Source organism: Mytilus trossulus, chromosome 6 (genome assembly GCF_036588685.1).
Source record: "Mytilus trossulus isolate FHL-02 chromosome 6, PNRI_Mtr1.1.1.hap1, whole genome shotgun sequence".
Lineage (NCBI taxonomy): Eukaryota > Metazoa > Mollusca > Bivalvia > Mytilida > Mytilidae > Mytilus > Mytilus trossulus.
Genome location: NC_086378.1, coordinates 3,429,358 through 3,442,447, shown reverse-complemented (window position 1 = coordinate 3,442,447; position 13,090 = coordinate 3,429,358). Strand labels below are relative to the sequence as shown.

General features: G+C 32.1%; 1 long non-coding RNA gene across 1 annotated transcript; it reads right to left on the bottom strand.

The window, feature by feature from the left end:
- Positions 1-6,226: 6,226 nt before the first annotated feature.
- LOC134723141 (uncharacterized) lies at positions 6,227-10,332 on the bottom strand. Its single transcript, XR_010107988.1, has 3 exons — positions 10,274-10,332; positions 7,299-7,414; positions 6,227-6,341 (listed from the first exon to the last, which is right to left on the bottom strand). It is a non-coding gene; the product is annotated as an uncharacterized LOC134723141 (long non-coding RNA).
- Between the last annotated feature and the right edge of the window lie 2,758 nt (positions 10,333-13,090).

Here is a 13,090-nt window from a genome sequence, read left to right as displayed (position 1 = left end):
TTTGTGTGATTTCACTTTATGCAAACATACAAAATCTTCTTTTAATTCCTCGTTGTATTGAAATATTGTACAAAAGAATTTATTTTATAATAGTCGAAGAAAATATTTAATCGTAGCCGTATTTCGCACTACTTTTTGGAATTTTGGGATCTCAATGCTCTTCAACTAAGTACTTGTTTGGCTTTCTAACTAATTTTGATCTGAACGTCACTGGCAAGTCTTATCAGGACAAACGCGTTTCCGGTGTATCAAATTATAAGCCTGGTACCTTTGATATCAGTTTTGGAATTCGGGGTCCTCAATGCTCTACAACTTTGTACTTGTTTGGCATTCTAACTATTTTGATCTGAGTGTTAAATGTATTTGTGGATTCTTTGAAATTCTACAGAACTTCTGGACAATTTTAAATTTCTGAAATTAATTTTAACATACTTTTATTTTTCAAACCCTGTATGCCAATATTCCAAATGGGGATTATAATTTTTTTTTGTGTAAACATTGAACGACATAATTTCTTTCTATGTGACGTTTACATTTTAATTCGTAAATAGTTATCAAAGGTACCAGGATGATAATTTAGAACGCCAGTCGCGCGATTCGTCTACATAAAGACTCATCAGTGGCGCTCATATCATAATATTCATAAAGCCAAACTAGTACAAAGTTGAAGAGCATTGAGGATCAAAAATTCCAAAAAGTTGTGCCAACTACGGCTAAGGTATTCAATGCCTGCCTGGGATAAGAAAATCCTTAGTTTTCGAAAAATTCAAAGTTTTGTTAACAGGAAATTTATAAGACACGCGAAACAAAAAATGCGATTGTTATATCATAGTTCTCTATTGTTATATTATAGTTCGCTTCTGTGTGTGTAACATATGAACGTTTTGTTCCGTTGTGTCGTTTGTTTTCTCTTATATTTGAGTGTGAATTCACATTACTATAAGACGTGTCACGGTACTTTTCTATCCAAAATTCACGTTTTTGTTTTTGATGTTATATTTGTTATTCTCAGCGGATTTTGTCTAAACGCTTAGTTCCTTTCTGTGTGTTACATTTTAATGTTGTGTCGCTGTTCTTCTCTTATATTTGATGCGTTTCCCTCAATTTTAGTTTGTTACCCCAATTTTTTTTGTCCATAGATTTACAAGTTTTGAACAGCGGTATACTACTGTTGCCTTAATTTTTTAATTTGATAGATGCTTTTGTGCTTTTATGTAAATGATTGTTTGCTTTCAAATTGTAAAACAGTGATGACTGTTGTGTCCATATTTTGACTTTTATTTATTATTGTTTTGTTCGCGCATCGTTGATATTGTAACGCAATTTGATGCGACTGTCATATAACTGAGAGGTGTAGTGAAATAAAACCAGGTTCAATCCATCATTTTCTATATTTGAAAATGCTTAACCAAGTCAGAAATATGACAGTTGTTGTCCATTTATCATTATATTTTAAAATTTACAATGTAATGGAATTTGATGCGACTGTCATACAAGTGAGAGGTTAAGCTAGCCATAAAACCAGGTTCAATCCACCATTTTCTACATTAGAAAATACCTGTACCAAGTCAGGAATATGACAGTTGTTATCCATTCGTTTGATGTGTTTGGACTTTTGATTTTGCCTTTTGATTTTTGATTTTCCTTTTTGAATTTTCCTCGTAGTTCAGTATTTTTGTGTTTTTGCTTTTTAACATGTGATTAGGGACTTTCCGATTGAATTTTTCTCGGAGTTCAGTATTTTTGTGATTTTTCTTTTCACCGATGACAGACGGAAAAGTTAAATCACAAAAATACTGAACTCCGAGAAAAAAATCAATCTTTTGTTAACTTATTTGTCTTAATAATACACATATACATAACAGAATTTCATCTGACATTATAGATCGGACACACGATTTATTTATATGTTTAAGACTATTTTCGAGCCCCTGGCACTTTTAATTTTTACAAAACCTTTATTTGTCTTTACTGGTTAATATCGATTCGACAGCATTTGGAAATTAAACTAGTTATGCATTCAGCTACAGGCGTTATCGGTGTTGTAATGTCCCCGTTTTCACCTCAAATGCTGGACATCTCTTAGTAATTCTAAAAAACATTACAAAGCAATATATACCGTAGACGGCGTGCACAAAGTTGGCGGCAACTGTAAAATGCGCCTTTTCAATAGCTTTATACATAATATTTATATGTATTTATTATATTTTTTTAAAGAGATTTTTTTTCATGATAAAATGACGAATGAACGCCATATAATCCACATCACTAGTAAGGTAAATTAATATTTAATCTATAAAGCATGAAACGGACATATAGAAAACGGCAAAACTTCGGTGTAACTTGTAACATTAAATTAGCATGAAATAGAGTTTTTGACCCAAAACTTATACAAATTTAACATTGTATCCCACATTTTCGTATAATAGTATTGTTCAGATTCGGACTCTGACATTATATAAAATTTAACGCAAAAAAAACAAAAACGACCATGTTAGATATGTTTGGAATGATCTTCGTTGTGTGTCGGAAGTAGTAATTTGGAAGGAATAATCATCAAAATGGAAGAATCAGTAAGTAAAAATATGTAATTGCTATCTTTTTTATTTTCAAAATAACTTCGTATTCGAAATGTGCAAAACCAGATGTTTAATAAAATCTGCAACGTATGAATAATTCTATTGTCCAGACTGAACACCTGAATTTTTTAAATGTCCAACTATTTTGTTACATTTTAAAGAAATGCCGTTTTAACGCTGTTTTCTGAAAAGGGTCAACGACATAGTCGCTAATTATTTCCACTACACTGCTCGTAGCAAATATTTATTTATATTTTCAAAATGTGCATTTGCTGTACTTTTTTGTTAAAAAATAAGAAATATTTGAATATGAAAGCTTAGAATTATGTGATAAACTATGTGTCCAGTGTTTTTGTTACGCTAACGTTTTTTGAGGGAAAATGTCGACGTCGTAAATGTTTTTTGTAATTTGAAGACGTTACATTTGTGGACTCAGCTTTGTGCATGCCGTCCGTACTGGTAGTTAGAAGTTCTTTTTAATAGAACTTTGCTTCAAAATATGGTTTTGTGATTTTCACACATACTACCTCCGGGTGCGGGAATTTCTCGCTACATTGAAGACCTGATGATGACCTTCTGCTGGTTTTTTTCATGGTCGGGTTGTTGTCTCTTTGACATATTACCCATTTCCATTTCCAATTTTATTTACATTATGTTATTTTGACATGTTTTATCGCATTGCAAACTTTAATATATATATATATTGTGGTAGATAAAATTGGTGGCTACATATGCACGGAGCATGATTGGTCGCTGGAATTGGTCGTTACTTTGAGTCTAGCCAATATCTGAATCAAAATTACGTTTAACGTTATCCATCCAAGAATTTTTAAAAGAAAATATAAACAAGAAGATGTGGTTTGAATGCCAATGAGACAACTATCCACAAAAGACTAAAATGACCAAAACCATTATAGGTGAAAACGAAGCTTCGGCTCATACCGAACAGCAAGCTATAAATGGTTCCAAAAATTACTAGTGTAAAACCATTTAAATGGGAAATCCAAGTTCTAGTCTATATAAAAAGCGGAAAACACTTATGAACCACACCAAGAAACGAAAACTTACTTAACAACAAGTTCCTGACTTAGGACATGAATATTTCGCCTCAGTCAGTATTTATTTATTAGTTATTCTCTTTTGTATTGTTTGTGTGTGTGAGTGTAAATAGTGTGCAAATGGATGATTGGACGCTGAAATTCGAAGATTACGCTGAAGTGCAAGGGTCTGCGTCAAAGTACGATGATTACAAATGTATGAGGCTGACTTCATACATGAACTTCTTAGGCAGAACGAAAAGAAGTTAGCAATATTCTTTAACTCTTCTTTCCGCTATATAGATGATGTTCTTTCACTAAATAATTCAAAATTTGGTGACTATGTCAAACGCATCTATCCTATTGAACTAGAGACAAATGATACAACGGATACAGTCAAGTCGGCCTGATATCTTGACTCATATCTAGAAATTGACAACGAGGGTCGATTGAAAACAAAACTTTACGACAAAAGAGACGATTTCAGCTTCCAATTGTAAAATTTCCATTTGTAAGTAGCAAAATTCCAGCAGCACCAGCATGAGGTGTATATATCTCCCAATTGCTACGATATTAACGTGCTTGAATTTCCTATCATGATTTCTTGTGAGCAATAACCCTGTATCAAGAAAATCAAGATCGGAAATACAAGCACGTTAATACCGTAGCAATTGGGAGATATATACACCGTGTGCTGGTGTTGCTGGAGTGTTGCTACTCAAGAGTTCCAAATGTTGAAGTTGAAATCATCTCTTCGTAAATTTTACGGACGCCCATCACGTACGAGTTGGTTGACCGTTATGTAATAACCGTTTCACAAATGATATCGGATAGGGTCCTTATGTCGTAACTACAATCCCTTTCCCTCTCATAAATGTGACCTTCCGAATTAGACTATTTACCGAAATTGTTATCTCATAAGCAACACGACCTGGAGCAGGATCTGCTTACCCTTCCGGAGCATCTAAGATCAACCCTAGTTTTTGGTGGAGTTCGAGTTGTTTATCTTTTAGTGTTCTATGTTGTGTCATGTGTACTATTGTTTGTCTATTTGCCCTTTTAATTTTTTGCCATGACGTTGTCAGTCCATTTTCGAATTATGAGTTTGACTCTTCCTCTGGTATCTTTCGTTCCGCTTTTAATGGTTAATTTATGCTTTTATGCTATTTGTCCAAATGGGCATTTAGTTAGTTTTCAGTTGAAGAGTGGGTTTACGGAAATAAAAAAAAATATTGAAAAAAAACAAGAAAAAAACTGATTTTACAAACAATCAAGATACGATGTGACATAAAATATATAATTATAATAAAATGTTTTACAAATTCAAACAAAAAAAACCAACAACCACCTTTACGGGATTTTGAATCACTTACTTGTTGTAAGAGATAAAGCAATTATCCTTATTTGATTGTCTTTATGTCTCAAGACTAACATATTTATACTTTTGTAAATACTAAATTTCTTTGAATCAGAGAATCGATCAGGAAAACAATAGATTGTGCTGTGCTAAATCTTACTGTCCTGTAATATATGTTTGTTAATCTAATTCCATAAAAAGGGGCAGTAGATCCCCAAAGTAATATTTCATTTCAAAGTCAAAATTCAACTGACAAAGCTGTGGCAAAAGACTAAGAAAACACACAGAACAGTTCATACAACATAACATTGAAAACTAAGGAATGAGCAACACGTACCACAGCAATATAAAGGGGTGATATCAGGTGCTCAATAAGAATAAACAGATCGTTCTCCAAATGTGCGGTATAAAGCATCATATGTGAGGTGTAAAGCACATATTTGAGGTGTAAAACATCTTATGTGGGTGTTTATATTTCAAGGGAGAGCCTTAACATATATATTTGCAAACATCAAAATATTCTACAATTCTACCATTATCTAAAAACCTCAAAAGTATATTTTTTTCAGTTTCATTTGTAGCAATGATGGTCAATATTGTATCATGAAGATAAGTTCTATTACAATTATACCAAGATCATTGCACCTAACGTTTTTATTAATAAGCAAGCATTGGAGTAACTTGATTTAGAACAATATTTATATTGATACGATAAGTGACTGTTCCTATTAGCCTCATATTTACAGCTACTCTGACTTTGTTAACTTATTACTGGTGTACAAAACTTAATCCAACATGAACATCTCCGAAAGGTGATATCTCGTGTTCCTAAGTTCTGAGAATCCCAACATATCAATAAGAACCATAATTTTAAGATAAATATGAATTCTAGTGAGGACTACCCCAGAGCATGAACTTTAAAAGTTGATTTTTTTTTTTTTTGCATATTATGTCTGTTTTGTTTGTTCACAAATTGTAGGAATGGCCCTGCTATCTCTAGATCTGTGACACACAATTTATTTTATTTTAGGTTGTACATTTATACAAAAGTTTTCTAGACAGCAGTTCAGAATAATATACGTCGACAGCAAAACGTCAATGAATAGAATATGTATTGCTTAAGATTATCGAAATCTACTGCAGAATGTGTCAATATTCGTTGTCAAATGTAAATTTAGTTTCTGATTAAACTATAGTATCAGTTCCAAATCTCTCGTGAGAATCAACTATAATTTTCATGTTTTGATGGAAGAGTGGAGGAATGTTCCTGAAAATGTCTTCATTCGAAATCACTGCATCCGAAAAACTGATGAATTCAATTCCGTCGTTAACAAAATTGTCAACTTCTGCAGCCCCCGAATCGTTTCCCTGAAACAGAAAAATTAGTATATAACGATGTTTACAATATTTATATACTCTTAAATTTTTGTGTAAGCATTGCCACTATAGATTCAAAGTGTTTATGTATACACTCATCGTATTGCAAAGATGTATAGCCTTTATCCAAAACATAGTTGGTATTGTGACATTTTTCCTGAGTATATATTAACATAGGGGCTGATTCATGTATAGTAGGAAACGTGTACAAAGTCGTCAAAATGGACCATGTGTCTCTGTTTTGTGTCGTAGTTCTCTTATATTTGATACGTTTCCCTCAGTTTTAGTTTGTAACCAGGATTTGTTTTTTCTCTCTCGATTTATGAATTTTGAACAGCGGTATACTACTGTTGCATTTATTTAGACTGTCTATCTCTTTCATATCAGAGTAGTCTCTAAATATAAAGATAAATGTAACTTATATGACACATCAATATGTATTTTCCCATGCTATCCCGATACATTACCATATAACGTTTCATTTTATCATGTCAATTGATATATTTATAATAAGTGCATATGATATGAGATTTGAGACATCTCAGAAAGTTTAACCATTTAATGTCAATGAGTTTGTGCCAATAACATATATTTATTCCTGATTTGGTACAATCCTTTCAATAACTTGATTTAAAAGGTTAAATATCAACACTGTATTCAAATCTTTGAATATAGATTTTGGTATCAGTTAATTGAACTCATTCTAATATAATAAAATTTTGCTAAAACACAGATTACATATTAATGCTTTTCTACCTCAGGCATAGATTACCTTAGCTGTACTTATCAAACCGTTTAGAAATTTTGGTCTTCAATGCTCTTTAACTTAGTACTAAATATAACATAAATAGTGATACTGGGGTTCGTGTTGTAAATTTAAACGTTTGAAGGCTTTCGAATACAGGAAAAAGAAATAAACCGCCCAGCTACCTTTTATAAAAAACTTACTTGACTGACTTGTCTTACAGAATTCAAGTATCCTTTAAGTTTTGTTAACACTGTTATAATGGTAGTGGCAGCAACACCTCCCGATACCACTTTTAATACGGTCTCGTATATTGGATCTGAAAACGAGAGATATTCTTGTCATGCTGATTATGCATGAAAGATTTCATCCTAAATATCAATGTGAAAATAGTCAAGCAATTATCGTTTTGAAAGCGTGACTGTGAGTGTCAGTTTAAAAACAGGAAAATGAGCTTTTAATCATCACTTGGCATCCGTGGTCGATGTCGTTAACTTTAATGAAAAAAAAAAGCTGAAACCACCTGGACAAATCTTGTTAAAATATCTGTGCGATGACCCAGCCTACAACCAAACAAGTCCGAGATAGCTAAAAGTAGAATGGGGTAATAGGGGTAGAATCGAAGTGTTGTCTTTTATCTTGAAGACCGCTATGAATAGAGAAAATAGGCATGACAGAAATTTTTTGAATGTTGATATCGATCTACTGTATATTTAAACCAAACTGTCAGACAACTTTTCATATGACTTATTTTCCTTAATGCTTCATTTTACTACATGCAATTTATTTCATTTTTTCCTATTATCTTGAAAACATATTTAGATAGAGTGAAACATTAAATGGCAAGAATTATCACCAAGATAAGACCTTCAAATATAATTCATAAAATCTTGGTAGTAGTTATTTCCGTTTTGTGTCGAATACATGTGAAAAATGATAATCAAGGCAGGATGTTAAAATGATTAAAAAAGGCAATAATCTATGGCAAGTCGTTTTGCTATTTATTCTAACCTCAAGATATCTCATAAACTTAGAAAAGCGCTCCGGACTCAAGAAATTATTAAACGTGTTGTTTGCAATTTTTTTTTATAAATATCTTATATAAGTCATAAGATATAGTATACAGTTTATAAGATATCTTATAAAGTTTATAAAATATTACATGTAGTTATAAGATATTTCATATAATTCATAAGATATCTTATATAATTTTCATTTGTTATGATAATACGATAATTATAGATTATCGTTGATCATCTCAACGAGATTGATTTTCTCGCTTGAGCCGGGAAGGATCAATCCCGAAATCTCGAGCTCGTAAACACCCTATATTGACGTCCCGAAAATGGTCCTGCCTCACTTATGAGCGATTATTTGTTCGATTGTTTCTATATCCTTGATTAGGGTTTCCCCAATTTTATTTGAAAAATCCTTTATGTTGTATCAACAGGACCGTATTACCTGAATTCAAATGACGATTCAATATTGACTGACAGTTGAGTGCAGATCAAACATTACATAAAGAAAACGCACGTTAACGCAGCGTGTAAATATTTCTTTATTTAACTTCAATATTCGCGTGTACTATAATTACGTTAATCGCGCATTTACTCTGTTTCTCTTTAGTCAGTAGTAAACAGTCTTAACTTCAGATTTCACAAGCCTTTTTACGTAGACTTAAAATATAAACAGACCTTTACTACAGATTTCACAAGTGTATCTATTAAATCTATAAAATAATTAGCAAGAAAGGATGGTAAAATAAATATTTATGACGAAAATCATGGATTTTCTTCTGATATAATTAAAAACATTTTACACATTTTTTCATGAAATTTTAGTCATGGTGATGTCAGTTTATTTTCGACTCATGCGTTTGAATGTCTTGGTATCTTTTGACTCTCTTGTGAAAACAATAAAGACATCAAGGTCCAAGTTGTCAGTTGACTTATTAAACGAGTTATTGAACAGATAACTATAGCTGACAAACATTCTTTGGATATTAGATTATTTGCCAATAAATGATGAAAATGGCAGTTTTCTGTTTTGCAAATATTTGTTTGAATTTAGACCTTTAAATGTTCTGGGAGTACCTGGATTACAGTTTTTGTATGAAGTTCTAACTTGTATTTTTATTTGTGGTCGTTTGCATCAGTTCACATTTCATGAACTTTAAGGAAAACTATATGTAATCAAACTGTTTCATTTGCATTCAGTGTGGTTGTCAGTGTGAATGTGTGTGTGTGTAAGGGGATAATTTTCCTTATCTCTTTTCGACATACGACTTGGATTCTCATAAAGTATTTTTTTATAGCATATTCCTCCCTGATTCTTTTTTGATGTACGTAACTTTGTAAATGATTTTTTTTTATTATAGGATTAAACACATTTTTTCTAGAGGTTATTGATGTGTAAACCGGGCCGATTAACTCACAAACTGAATAAAAGTCAAAATAACCTCTAGAAAAAATGTGTTTAATCCTAATAATTCGTCAGCCAAACATACGCGATTATTAATTTATATTATTTCTTTGATGGCTACTATATGTATCATCACGGGAGCACAATAGCATGTCGTAACTAAGGAGTACGCCGCCATCTTGACTTTCTAAAAAACTTTAAATGTTCAATAAATGCAACAGAATCTAAAATGAACTAGCACCTACCTTAAAAACTTCATTTTAATTAGATACTATCCGAATTTGAAGCGTACAAGTATCGAAATAATCTTCCGTCTGAAAGTTTTCAATTGTATGACGTCGTGTTTTGCCATGACGTAAATTCGCCAAATCATTCGTGAAATTTCCCTGAATTTTATTTAAATTCTATTTTTATACATTTTCGAACCTTTAGTGCATTTATTTTATTTCTTTTTTGTTGGTTATATATGCATTAGAATAGAAACAACTGTTATGCAATTGTTTTATAATCTTAACTTGCTGAAATCCCAGTATTCCTGCAAGAATGTGTATCGCGCATGAATAGATAACAAAAGTAGTTTCGGAAACATGGTTTATCGAAGTGTAAACCAAGAGAAAAATTCTAATTGACCAATCCAATTCAAGTATTTAAAAATATGCAAATGATATAAGAATTATATATATATACATGTAGCAGGCAGGTTAGTATGAAAGACGCAGACTAACATATTGATATGATAACATTATCCCTTACGTACCATCACTGTCAGCTGGAAGCGTGGTATTCTCTGGTTTATCAAATATAACTGTGGTTTCTATAAGTAAACTAACCTTGATAATTATATATTACAAGCTATGCTACAAGAACTAATATATATATACAGTGACTGTCTTATTTAAAAACAATTGTAAGTTTTCATATCAATTTATCTTTCCTTTGGAAATTGTAGAAATTAGAGAAATGTTCCTTCGTCTATGCCTTCAAATCAGTGGTAAACAATTTAGAATTTTCTAGTTGTGTATATCTATATTGCGTCTCTGTTGAATTAACTGAATATGTTTTAATGTTGCCTGTCTCTTAGTGTTGCCCCTGGAGTTTTTATTTCTGCGTGTGGGGTATACTCTAATATTGCAGACGTGATTGTGGCTCCATATGACAGTTGTTGTTCATTCATTTGATTTGTTTTATCCTTTGATATCCCTAACCCGGGACTTTTCCTCTGTTTTCAGTTTTTTTTGTAAAATTTACTTTTTTCTATGAAACAAATGTTTTTGACGAATGTGTTCATTATGGTTATACCAGATATGATCTAAAATACTCTGACTATTTCTTTCAAAGATTTTCTCGTTTTTTAATCTAATATGTCTTACCTTCTGATATTGAAGAATATTCTTTCTTCTGTGTTACCAAATCACCTGTAGACATTTTTGAAGTCTCTGATTGTGTCTCTATATGTTGCGTCTCTGTTGAGTGAACTGAATACGTTCTAATGATGCCTGTCTCTTGATGTTGCTCTGGAGTTTTCATTTCTACGTGTGAGGTATTCTCTAATGTGGCAGATGTCATTGTTGCTTCTATAATACAAATATTTTCTACCTATGAGTTTATTATGGTTAAACCAGAAATAATTTTATATAAATATACTCTGAATATTCCTTTTCAAACATTGTATCGTTTTTAATTTAATATTTCCTTCCTTGGGAAGTTGTAGAAATTGTAGAATGTTCGTTCTTCTGTTTGATGTGTTTTATCCTTTGGTTTTGCCATTTGTTAACGCTAACCCGGGACTTTCCGTTTTGAATTTACTTTTTTCTTTGATACAAATATTTTTGACGAATCTGTTTATTATGGTTATACCAGAAATTATCTAAAATACTCTGGCTATTCCTTTTCAAAGATTTTAACGTTTTTTAATCTAACATTTCGTACCTTGTGAAATTGTAGAAATTGTAGAATATTCTTTCTTCTGTGTTTCCAAATCATTTGTAAATGATTTTAAAGTCTCAGTGTTTTATCCCTTGATATCGCCATTTGATAACCCTAGTTTGAATTTTCCTGTGTTTTCAGTATTCGTATGATTTTACTTTTTTCTATAATACAAATATTTTTGACGAATGTGTTTATTGTGGTTATACCAGAAATCATCTGAAATACTCTGACTCTTCCTTTTCAAAGATTTTTCGTTTATTAATCTAATATTTCTAACCTTGTGAAATTGTAGAAATAGTAGAATATTCTTTCTTATGTGTTACCAAATCACTTGTAGGTGTTTTTGAAGTGTCTGATTGTGTCTCTATATGTTGCGTCTCTGTTGAATTAACTGAATACGTTCTAATGCTGGCTGTCTCTTGATGTTGCTCTGGAGTTTTCATTTCGCCGTGTTGGGTATTATCTAATGCTGCAGATGTCATTGATGCTTCTATAATACAATTATTTTCTTCGAATGAGTTTATTATGGTTAAACCAGAAATAATTTATATATATATACTCTGAATATTCCTTTTCAAACATTTTTTTCGTTTTAAATTTAATATTTACTTCCTTTTGAAGTTGTAGAAATAGTAGAACATTCTTTCTTCCGTGTTTTGGTTTTGTTTCCTTGATGATGTTGACATGAAATGGATTGAATCCCAACAAAAAGTGGATGATTTCATCAGACATGCAAACAACGCCCACCATTCAATTAAATTTACGTATGACATTTCCGACTCTAAGATATCTTTCTTTGACACAACCACATCTATAAAACGTTGTCAGACCTCTACTGTAAACCCATAGATAAACAGCAGTACCTTTCCCCCAAAGCTGTCACCCCAAAAACTGTAGAAAAAGTATCCCGTACCGTCAAGCTCTCAGAGACAAGCGGATTTGCTCCTCTAAGGAGGCTGTCACGATGCGGTTACAGGAACTTCGCGAATTTTTGACAAAACGAGGTTATAAGAAATTAGACATATATAAGGGGTTTGCGCGCTAATAATAACAGCCGCAATTACCTCTTACAGTAAAAACGGAAGAGGCGCAGCAAAATAGTCCCGTTTGCTCTAACATAAATCAAGCCTTTAGTAACCTTTTCACGTTTGATCTGTGCTAATTGGCAAACTATTGCCAAACACCCTAAATTATCCAAGATCTTTCCCACCCTCCTAATTTAGCTTTTCGGAGACCAGCAAGTCTGAAAGACTTATTTGATAGAGCTGACGTCTTCTCAAATAAAGGCTGTTCAATTGCAGGATGGTGCAAACCATGTGGTAACAGACGTTGTCTGACTTGTCAACAAATACTAAATACTCAAACATTTACTTGCCACTCGACTGGGTCTGTGTACCTTATATTTTGCAATGTAACTTGCAAAACCCAGAATGTTGTATACCTCTTTCAGTGTATTATATTTATATACCTCAACCGAATAGGGACAAACATTTAGAAGAATATATTAATTGTTTAAAACCCAAATATTGTCGATTCACACGTAAAATCAAATCTGCCGAAGTCTCAACAAAAGACTATAAAGAAACTTCAAAATGATGAATCAATTATAATAAAAGAGGCGGATAAAGGCGGGGGTATAGTGATT